At 42.8% G+C, this 9,522-nt stretch overlaps 1 protein-coding gene across 1 annotated transcript in view; it reads right to left on the bottom strand.

The window, feature by feature from the left end:
* The window catches only part of DIXDC1 (DIX domain containing 1), a 38,292-nt gene that overhangs the window by 25,787 nt on the left and 2,983 nt on the right, over positions 1 to 9,522 (bottom strand). The gene's annotated exons all lie outside the window — the stretch shown is intronic.

The raw sequence follows: 9,522 nt of genomic DNA, 5'->3' as shown, positions 1-9,522 counted from the left end.
TGCAGCTCACTCCACGCCAGGACAGGAAGAGCGAACAGACAGCAGGACAGGACTCATGATCTAGAGAGCTCAGAAGAGAGCTTTGCATTACATTTAATCTAGGTTGGTGCCAAACCCATGCTGTCATCCTCTCATTTTTGGTGCCAGAACTGGTTCACTCACAGCATTTAGTGTCCCATCCACACTATTTTCTTCCACATACCAAGAAAGTAGAAAACCCACAACACAGAAGGAAGAAAACCTGTGTTATTTCCCATTAAACTATGCTATCTACCAAAAGAAACAACCAGGACAGATTTCCCGGAAGAGACAACAGCCTCCCTCCTTAACACTCCCAGCATGGTGCATTTGTAACAGTTCATGCAACAGGGAAGATACACCCTGTTGTACAGCCCCCTTCCTCCATTTCCTTGGATCTGCATCAGCATTTCTAATTGCCCAGTTTCTGTTTCTGTACACGTGGAAGCTGGCTTGCCACAGCACTTAACACCTACAAGACCTGAGAGCAAGGAACACTGCCCTTCCAGCCGGTCATACTGGATGCTGCTTCATACAGCTGTGGGTGTTGTCACAAAGGGAAGACCAGGGAAACTGAAACTCAGGCTTCTGGTCAGTGTGAGAACGCATCTGGCATAAGTGACTGAAAGGCAAAGAGCAGATTCACATGACCTTTCCCTTTCCATCCTCCTCACAGTAGCACTTCCATGGCTAGTGGGGGCACTGGTAACACTGAAATCCCTTTGGGCAGGGCTGGCGTGGTACATGGAGGGTAAACAAACTGATCCATTTATGGGATTACCTCCCTTTTCACTAAGCTTCCCATTATTCTGCCGATGCAGCAGGTTTTAAGTCTCCATTCCATATTATCTCAGCAATGTCAGTCACAGTTTATGCTTTTACAGCCCATCAAAGTCACAATCTGATCACAGCTTCACTTTTAATTATCCTGACATAGGAAATCCAACTTTAATCACACCACGGTTCGGTCTGCTGGTTCAAAAAGGTGACTGGACCTGTATTCAATCAGTTCTGCTTGCTCAGCAGAGAGCTGGAGAGCAGAACAGAGGAGATGAGCTTGGGGGACTGTCTGATGGCTTTTGAAAAAAAGGAAGCAGAAGTGGCAGATCCGATGCATGCTTGCTGGAGCAGACTTGGCCTGTCATGTGGATTGGATCTGCATGCTCTTCTTTGATGGCAACGATGCATGTCAGTTTTGCCTGCCCAATTTCAGAGGTCTTTACTTTCTACTTAATGCGACTGAGCACTGTGGAGAATCAACAAGCCTTGACTTCCTCTCCCTCTTGCACAAGTTGATGATCCTGTGGGGATTCTCAGAACAGCAGTGCTAACTCTTGCCAGTTGCAAAAAGCACCCTCATCTCCTGCAATTGCATTTTAAATGATCATGTGGGCACTGAGGTTCAGTCTCAACAGCCTAATACCAGAGAGACCATAAGCCTTCTATTACATAGATTCAATAAAGCTTTAATTTATTCAAATGAGTACAAGAGAAAACAGGTAGGTTTGTTTATAGTAATACAGCATCATTATAGAAATATCTAGATTCATAAGTAAAGATGTACTGAATAGGGTTGCAGCATGAAAACTTCATCTGAAGTCTATGTAATTTAGGGAAATAATCTTATCACAGTTGTGTTTACTACCTTGTTGTCATTTTTTAAATAATTTTACAAAGTTTTAAACTGTTATACTGTACTAATTGCACAAGGGCACAGCCCCTTCCCACCTTCAGAAAATTTGCAATTTTTAAAGGAGTCTATATGGTTCTTCCATTCAGACACTTCTGTTTTCCCTCAAAGGAAAAATAGACCCTTTCACTAAGCAGTTTGTTTTCCGTTTCTTTTCTCTGAACATTCTTCATGCATTCGTAAGGAAGCATTTTTGGCAAACTTTTAGTCTCCGTCTCTTAAAAGCACAAGAAGGTCAACATTGTTACGAGAGAAAAAAGTCACTCCTAAATCCCAGTGCATTTACATTTTAAACAATGATTATTAAAAGGAGGATTTTGAGGCAATGTAATATGGATATCACCATTACACAATAATTTCATACCAGTAGCTGCTGTAATACTGTGGACTTACATTTCATTAACAGACTTACTTTGTTGTTTGTTTAGTTGTTTTTGCCTTTTTTTCCCCCTCACTGAAGGATAAGATTTTCCTGCAGAAGTTCAGGCAGTTGGGCTGATCAGCATTTCCTGATTTTGTACCCAAAACCTAGAAGATCTAATGACTTCAGCAAGAGACTTGGATTGCTAAAAAGCTAAAAACCCAAGGAGTAAGCTGTCACTTCTGGCAGCTAAGGTGACTGGGTGACTGAACTTACCAAGAAAATAACAGATATAAAAGTTTAGTGATCTAAAAATGGCAAAGTGGTGTTAAATGCATGAAGGGTCAAAGCCCCCAAGCTGCTCAGCATAAATCCCAATAGCACTTTTTAAACTAGTGAATCAAAAATGTTTTGTTTCACCACTCTCTGTTGCTTCCCCATCAGCCAGCAAGAACTGGGCAATAACAAGGACATTGTGGGCCATACTTTAAAGCCCTGCATCTCCAGCACAAGCACAAGGCCTTGATCCACAGCCAGAGATTTAGTTTAATGAATCAGACCCATAAAAAAAGTAAAACACTTGCTTCACTCCCTCAGAATTCCATTTGTCTGAAAACTCAAGACAGCCATCTCAATTCACAACAGAACAGCCCTAAGTACTACCACAGCAATATGATCTGCTACTTGGATGGACAACATTCATCTATTCTGGAAAGTACTCCCTGTATCATCTTCCAGCACACAAAACCCAAAGATTTGCTAGGATATATTGTGCCATGAGAACTGCAGCTCTACACAGCCTATTCTGCCCCCAAAAAATACTCCCTAGCGTGTGCTTGTCATTTGTCCCCAGAAATATTCATACCAAAAACACATGCTCCATCACCATTTGTGGCTGCAGGCATCCCAGTTCAAATGATACACGATGCTCTACCCAGTCTCACATAGGTCTCAGCTCCTCTTCGTCAACAAGACTCCAAGGAGGAGAGAAAGGAGGTTGGGAACAAACAAGGAGGTGGATGACTCATCTCAAAAATACTCCTCCTTTCCTTTTCCGAGGCTGTCCCTCTGTGCTTTCACACTGCTTCATGACAACGGAGTAGGACTTTACATTTTGTGCCTTCTAAATAATTAGCAAAAAGAGGCACTAACCCCAGAGGCAGAGGAAGCAGGAGAACACAGCCCAGATGGAGTACAGGATGCAGAGTGAGCCTTTGTGCCTAGGAGGCTGGACCCAGCAGTCTCCCGAAACCTGCTCAGGTCCCCTGCTCTGACAGCTGCTCAAATTCTTAGCACTTCGCTTGTTTAACTTTTTAACTTGTCTTTCTAGTTGAGGGGAGAGATCCTGTAGGACCTATTACACCAATTCCTGTTATGCTGTAACTATGCTGCTATGACTTCCTACAGAAGCTCCAAACTTCACAGAATTAACAGATCCCTAGAGCTTCTCCTTGGTGGTTTATAACCTGCCTGGTATGTCTGACAGCTGTATCCAAGAGCTATCAGAGAGGGAACAACTATTTTTCTATCTAGCTCATCCTCTTCCTTCATAATAATTGAATAATTAGCTGAATAATTCTTCCTTCAACCACTGACCACTTGGGAGTTTTCTGCTTCTCCCTGCATTTTGGTTTGAGCTTCTGTTCAGCCAAATCTTAGACTTCATGCGGCTCACAGTGCTCTACTCCTGTACCAATATTTCTTTCAAAACTACGATTTTCAGAAGAAAAACATATCAGCCCAGTCTAAGATTTACTACGCAGAGCACATGTTATTAGGATTATGGTGGAGTTAAGCTTAATCCTATTTATGTTAGCACAGCTTTGTGTTCCAAAAAAAGGCCCGGTTCACCTGTACCTTGCAACAGAAAGAGCAGCTCCCTTACCTGAATGAAGCTGGAGCCCAGATTGCTTCAGCTCCTAGGCAGATCATTGTAGAGTGTTTATATCCAAGTCACTCTGGAAGCCTTAAAAGACTTTGCAGGGCAGGAGAATAGAATATTTTTAAAGCAAGGCACTAGGCCCCCCCCCTGCAGTTGTAAGGAATTTCTCAACTTCTAAGCACTTCTGCTGGCAAATTACAGGTTAGTACTTCAGTAAGCACAATACATCTCAGAGCAGCGTTTTACTTTGGATCGCTTATTCAGCACACACCCTGAAGAAGTGCCTCAGACCTACGAGCTATAGGAAAACAGCTGTGGAAGTCAGGAGCATATATCTTTGTGCTTTCAATTGATCGCCAATGATCTGCAGGAGGAAAACGCCCTTCCAGGGTCAGCACCATTTTTCTCAGCAGCTGTAATCCCTTACTGATAATTACAATTAAATGTCATTATCTAGTATTTTCCACAGGTGGAAGAAAAGCAGCAGATCTGTTGCAAATCTCCTGCCAGCTGTAGGTGTCCTTGCTATTCTCATTTAACCAGTGCAATTCACCACCTGGTGCTTAGGGTTCATGTTTCTCTCATCTCAACCATCAATCAGTCCAGTCTGCCTGGCAGTGAATATAGTTAGATCACAATGCCTTCATATGCTGCTCTGTCCTTTATTATCAGTGCCATCTATGTTACACTGTATGAGGTTAATTTTCACCTCCTCTGAGATTAGGGTATTGCACATTCTGAAGTTGACCAAGTCTTCATTCTTGGACAAAGTCATTCTTTAGCAGGCAGATGCCTTCAGAGGGCCTGACCTCCTTGCTGTCATGTTACAGTATACTTCCATGACACTCTCTGCTTCTAAGAAGAGATTGCTTTTCTGCACCCATTAATTAATTTGAATCTATCCTTATTGTTGGATTTAGGGAATCAGCCTGGAAGAATAATATTTCTCATAATCTTTACTCTGCTTTTCCTTTATACCCTGTGGATGCTGCCCAAGCACCAGGTCTAACAAGGTTAATAATAATAGCCCTCATGCTATGAGGTTGGTCTCGGTATGAAAGGCATTTAGTGTCCTGTCTGTTCAGAGCACTGAACCAAGTGTCTGCAACAGCAAAGCTCAAAGGCTAGCCTAATTGCATCAGGATGTAATGTTTGAGGCCTTGTATGATTTCTAAGCTTTCTGACATTACTTTAACTAGATGGGAACAGTAATTCTCCATCTAGTGTTCCTCCAGTTTAATTTTTTTTTTTTGTTTTGTTCGAGAAGGGCTTTGTAGAAGATTTTTTTTTCCTCAAAATTGCTGCTTAAATGTGATTCAGGCTGTTTAATGTATTGAGATAGCTCCTCATGCATCCCACAGTGAAAACCACCCAATTATGTCCAGAGTGATGCCAGAACGACCATATGCACCCACAGGACTCCTCTTTCATCAAACTCTCACCTTAAAGAAGGAGGTGTAATTTAATAACTTTTGGTCTGATATGTATTTTCCAAATCTTCTATAAAGAGCCTGTCTCAAACACAGAAGGTGCCTCAGTACAGTGACAGAGTTTGGAAAAGGAGGCAACCATACAATCTGGTGCACACCAGGAGACAGAGACAGTGTGTGAGCTTCAAGAGACCAGGAGCTCCTTGACCCTTCACCCATATCTGAGTGAAAACATGGACATTTCCAACACCCTAACATGTCTGGACAAGGATTTTTCACTGATTTGCTGAGACCCAGAAAGAAGGATTATCCTGAAGTCTTGATGAAATTCTAGCCAGCACTTGTTTTCTATAACTTCTAAGGTCAATTTCAAAGATTCAAGCAGCACAAACCTTTGGGAAGAGCAGCCCAACAATGCCCTTAACCCCGTGCTATGTTCTAGGCACACTCAGTTGGATTTTCCTCATCTTAATATACCGTTTCTTCAATGTCACTGAATTCACCTCAAGCAGTAGCCACCTGTTTCTCTAGCCAGATTCACGAATATAAAGGCCAGTCTTCTGCTTTCTGATCTCTTAGTCCAGACAACATTTTTGAAGCCACTCAGTCTGACCACCATCCATCCACTGTTCAGGTTTGTGCAAAGATTGTGCCTGCAACTTTAGAAGGCTTTGGCCAGATCTTTAGAAGTACTTTAGAGACATTCCTGTCATCCTGGGTGTTCAGAACAAATACAAAGAATTAAATCCTCCTCTCTGTATGCAGCTTCCTGAACACAGAACTCACACAGGAACTTTTTCTGCCCTTCATTCAGAATGTCAGGATGGGGGAACACTGTCTTCATCTCCAGAGGGAGAAGAGCAGCAGTTTTTGCTCAAGTCCTGGCAGTACTGCTGGGTTGCAATGACAGCTGCCTGTGGCATCCCGGCTAAACTACCACTTGTTACTGGGAGGGGAATGAGCATCTAGTCTACTAAGAGAGCAGCTCACTGGCAGACTTTCAGATGCCAGTTCAAGTGCTGGAAGGTCTGTGAAGGATGAAGTTTATAGCTGAAGGTGTATTTCACTTGTTGCCTGAATGCAAACAATGGCAAGAATTTCCAGAGTAATTTTTGACTGCAAAGTTTTCCACATCTTTCACAGTCCTTTACTCATTAACAGGAAGAGCTTAAGTTTTAAACAGCAAGGCCCAGTTCCATTCAAACTCCCTAAATTCTTTCTACCATTTTAATTTTTACTTCTTGTTGCACAGCCAATAGCTGTCATGCTCCATTCCAGAGACATACGATTTTCAGTACAGGATGAAGTAATTCTTACCTGTGCCTATATATACCAGTATTTTATTCATTTAGTGTTGCATTTCAGAATCCATTTGGAAGAGCTTAGTAGATGCAAATGTAAGAGCTCTTTAAAGAGCTCATGAAAACAGCAGCACCACTCACATCTGAAAGAGTTATGCTCAGTAGTTCGTTGCAACCTAGTAATAGCGAGCCTTGAGCCTCCTCTCAAGAAACTGCGCCTAGGTGGGCAAATGGCAAGAAATGCATGTCTGACAGCTTTTTATCTCTGTAGAACCAAAGAGTTATTTAATTTATGCAGAACAAAAGCCTGATGATTCCATTTTCCCTTTTAATATAAGAAACCTTTTCCTTCTATTGATCTTTTGCCAAGACATATCCTTGCTGTCAGACAGTGATCTCACTTGTGCCACCCACCTGCCAGATAGGTGTATTTTTGTGAGTGGCATACAAGCGTGCTTTCTTCAAACAGTAATTTTGCCTGTCACTTTCATAACACCACATGCAAGCATTCTTCCTGTAATTAATCTGTTTTCTACCTATACCCCCTTTAACTCCAAACTCCTGTTCGTAAAAATCCTGGGATTACTCACTATACTTCCACACCCACAGTGGCAGTTCTGTGCACACTTTTCCTGTTCAGAAATCTGAGGATGGTATCCATTCCTTAAACAAATTCACTGTCATTGCAGGCAGCAACTACTCCAGATAGAAAGTCATATAAAATGAATCTTGCTAGCGTGTATTCCTTTGAATCAACAGACATCCATGCCCCAAAATGTCACTGCCATTCGAAGCCAGGTTGCTGCTTTAGGGATAACTTCTGGCACTTTTGAAAGAGGTTTTAGTGCCTCTGCATTTTCCCGGATCTGGTATTTTGAGGCCCCTTTCTCACACAGGCAGTGTTTCTGTGCAAGCATACAGGCAAAAAGCTGAGCCACAAGAGATCTTTTACAGTAAACTGCCAGCACTTTGGAGCACATGATTCACCCTGAATTATCAAATGGTTCCACTACACCCAAACAAAATCTAAGGTCTGTCAAAACAAGTTGCACTGAGACATTGCCTGATGCTTCAGGAAAGAAAAGGAGCACTGTTCCATATTTAGCAGGACGCAGTCACTAGCCCTGTACAGACAGGGAAAAGAAGCTTTGTGAAGAGACTGAGCACACAGCATGACCAAACAGTGCTTTTTGCAAGTAAGAACCTTTCATATGAAGAAAAGGGGAAGGGACACCCAGTGAGGTCGCCTGGTCCAGGATGAAGGATACTAAAGGCACATTTCGGACACAGACTTCTTCACTCTGCCAATGACTTGCTGTGAATTTGGCAGCCTGCTTTACCTCTGTGTGCCTCAGTTTCTAGCTATAAAGCAGCTGTAAAGCAGCTGTGCTAATTTTTATGTTCCTTGTAAAATGCTTTGATAACAATAAATCTTTGACTGTTACTGTGCAAATGCACTGTAATATACCCTGCCAAAGGATAGCCACTGCTATGCAACCAAGTAATAGTCTGGCTTAGACATACAGTGAACCTCAAATCCTAACTGCTCAACGCCAAATCCTATATAACAGAAAATACATTCTTCCCTTGCTGATAGTCCTGTTGCTGGCCAGGCGCAATGGCTTTGGGAAAAATTGATAAGTATTCCTGCTAGAGCAAGCGATTGTCTGCTCAAGTACATCTCCATGTAAATCCAGGTGTGGGAAGCCCCAGCTGTGTTTTCTGACGTCTGTACTTGAGGTTTAGCAGAACTACAATTCAGCAGCTGCTTAGTCTCTTGCAGACCAGACAGGCAACCTGGCAAGGTTCTAGTGGTTCTTCAGATCTCAGCCTTTCTCACTCTGGCCAAGCCTTAAACAAGTGTGCCTGACCATCCAGTGGTTTTAACAGTGTAGAGCAGATGTAAAATACTACCAGACTCATATCAAAACTAAGCTGATGTGAAATGAGACTTGGCCCTACTACGTGGAAAACAGCAGCATCTCTAAAGAGCTTCATGTATTTAGTGAAACCCAGGCTCTGAGGGACTCCGTACTACAGGGAGCATTTCGTTATGGGCTGGTCCTAATGGCCTGAACCGGACAAGGGAGACAGGAATCAAAACAGCTCTCTTCATAGTGAATCCTATTAGCTATAAATAACACTCATTGCAAGGATAGGGTGAGTGCAAGTTTCTTCTGCTGAGATCATAGTAGCAGAGACATTTCTGTCATAGAACACGCACGTTACACCAAGGGAACAGAACAGCTGCCAGAACAAGACAGTAGCAAGTCTATACTGCCAGAAAATTACTTCAACCAGAAAAGCAAACCAAAATCAAACCCAGGTCATTTCCCACAGCAAGGATTCAGATCTCACAGACAGGATGCCATCTAACCACCTCAGGTCCACCAACAGACACAGCAAAGCTTGAAGAGTGAAGGAAAGAGACTGTATGTGTGGGAAATCCAGGAAATACCTACTGCAGATGCCACTCAGCTAAGAACCCACTACTCGAGGGAAAATATTACATGAAGCACTTGGTGAGGGGCCAGGCAATGAGCAGCCTACTAGGGAGAGAACACAGAGCCCTGCCTGCACTGCACCACTGCATGCACACTGCTGGGAAGTAGCAGTTCTCACATAGCAAAATGTACAGGTATTTCCCCATGTAGACAGAGCCTTACGTGGTAACTTTGCATTTCACTTTGCTGCTGTTGGGAGACCTTGATTTCAAAAGAACCTCTGCCTGGGCTCTTAAAAATTTACTGCTACTTCACTCTCTGGAGAGGAGCCAATCCCAGGCCTGTTGTTCAACATAATCTCAGGGGGAAAAAATAGCAACTACATAATTAAGATTG

Source organism: Cariama cristata, unplaced genomic scaffold (genome assembly GCF_000690535.1).
Source record: "Cariama cristata isolate BGI_N322 unplaced genomic scaffold, ASM69053v1 scaffold2969, whole genome shotgun sequence".
Taxonomy (NCBI): Eukaryota; Metazoa; Chordata; class Aves; order Cariamiformes; family Cariamidae; genus Cariama; species Cariama cristata.
This window is presented reverse-complemented; position numbering and strand designations above follow the sequence as displayed.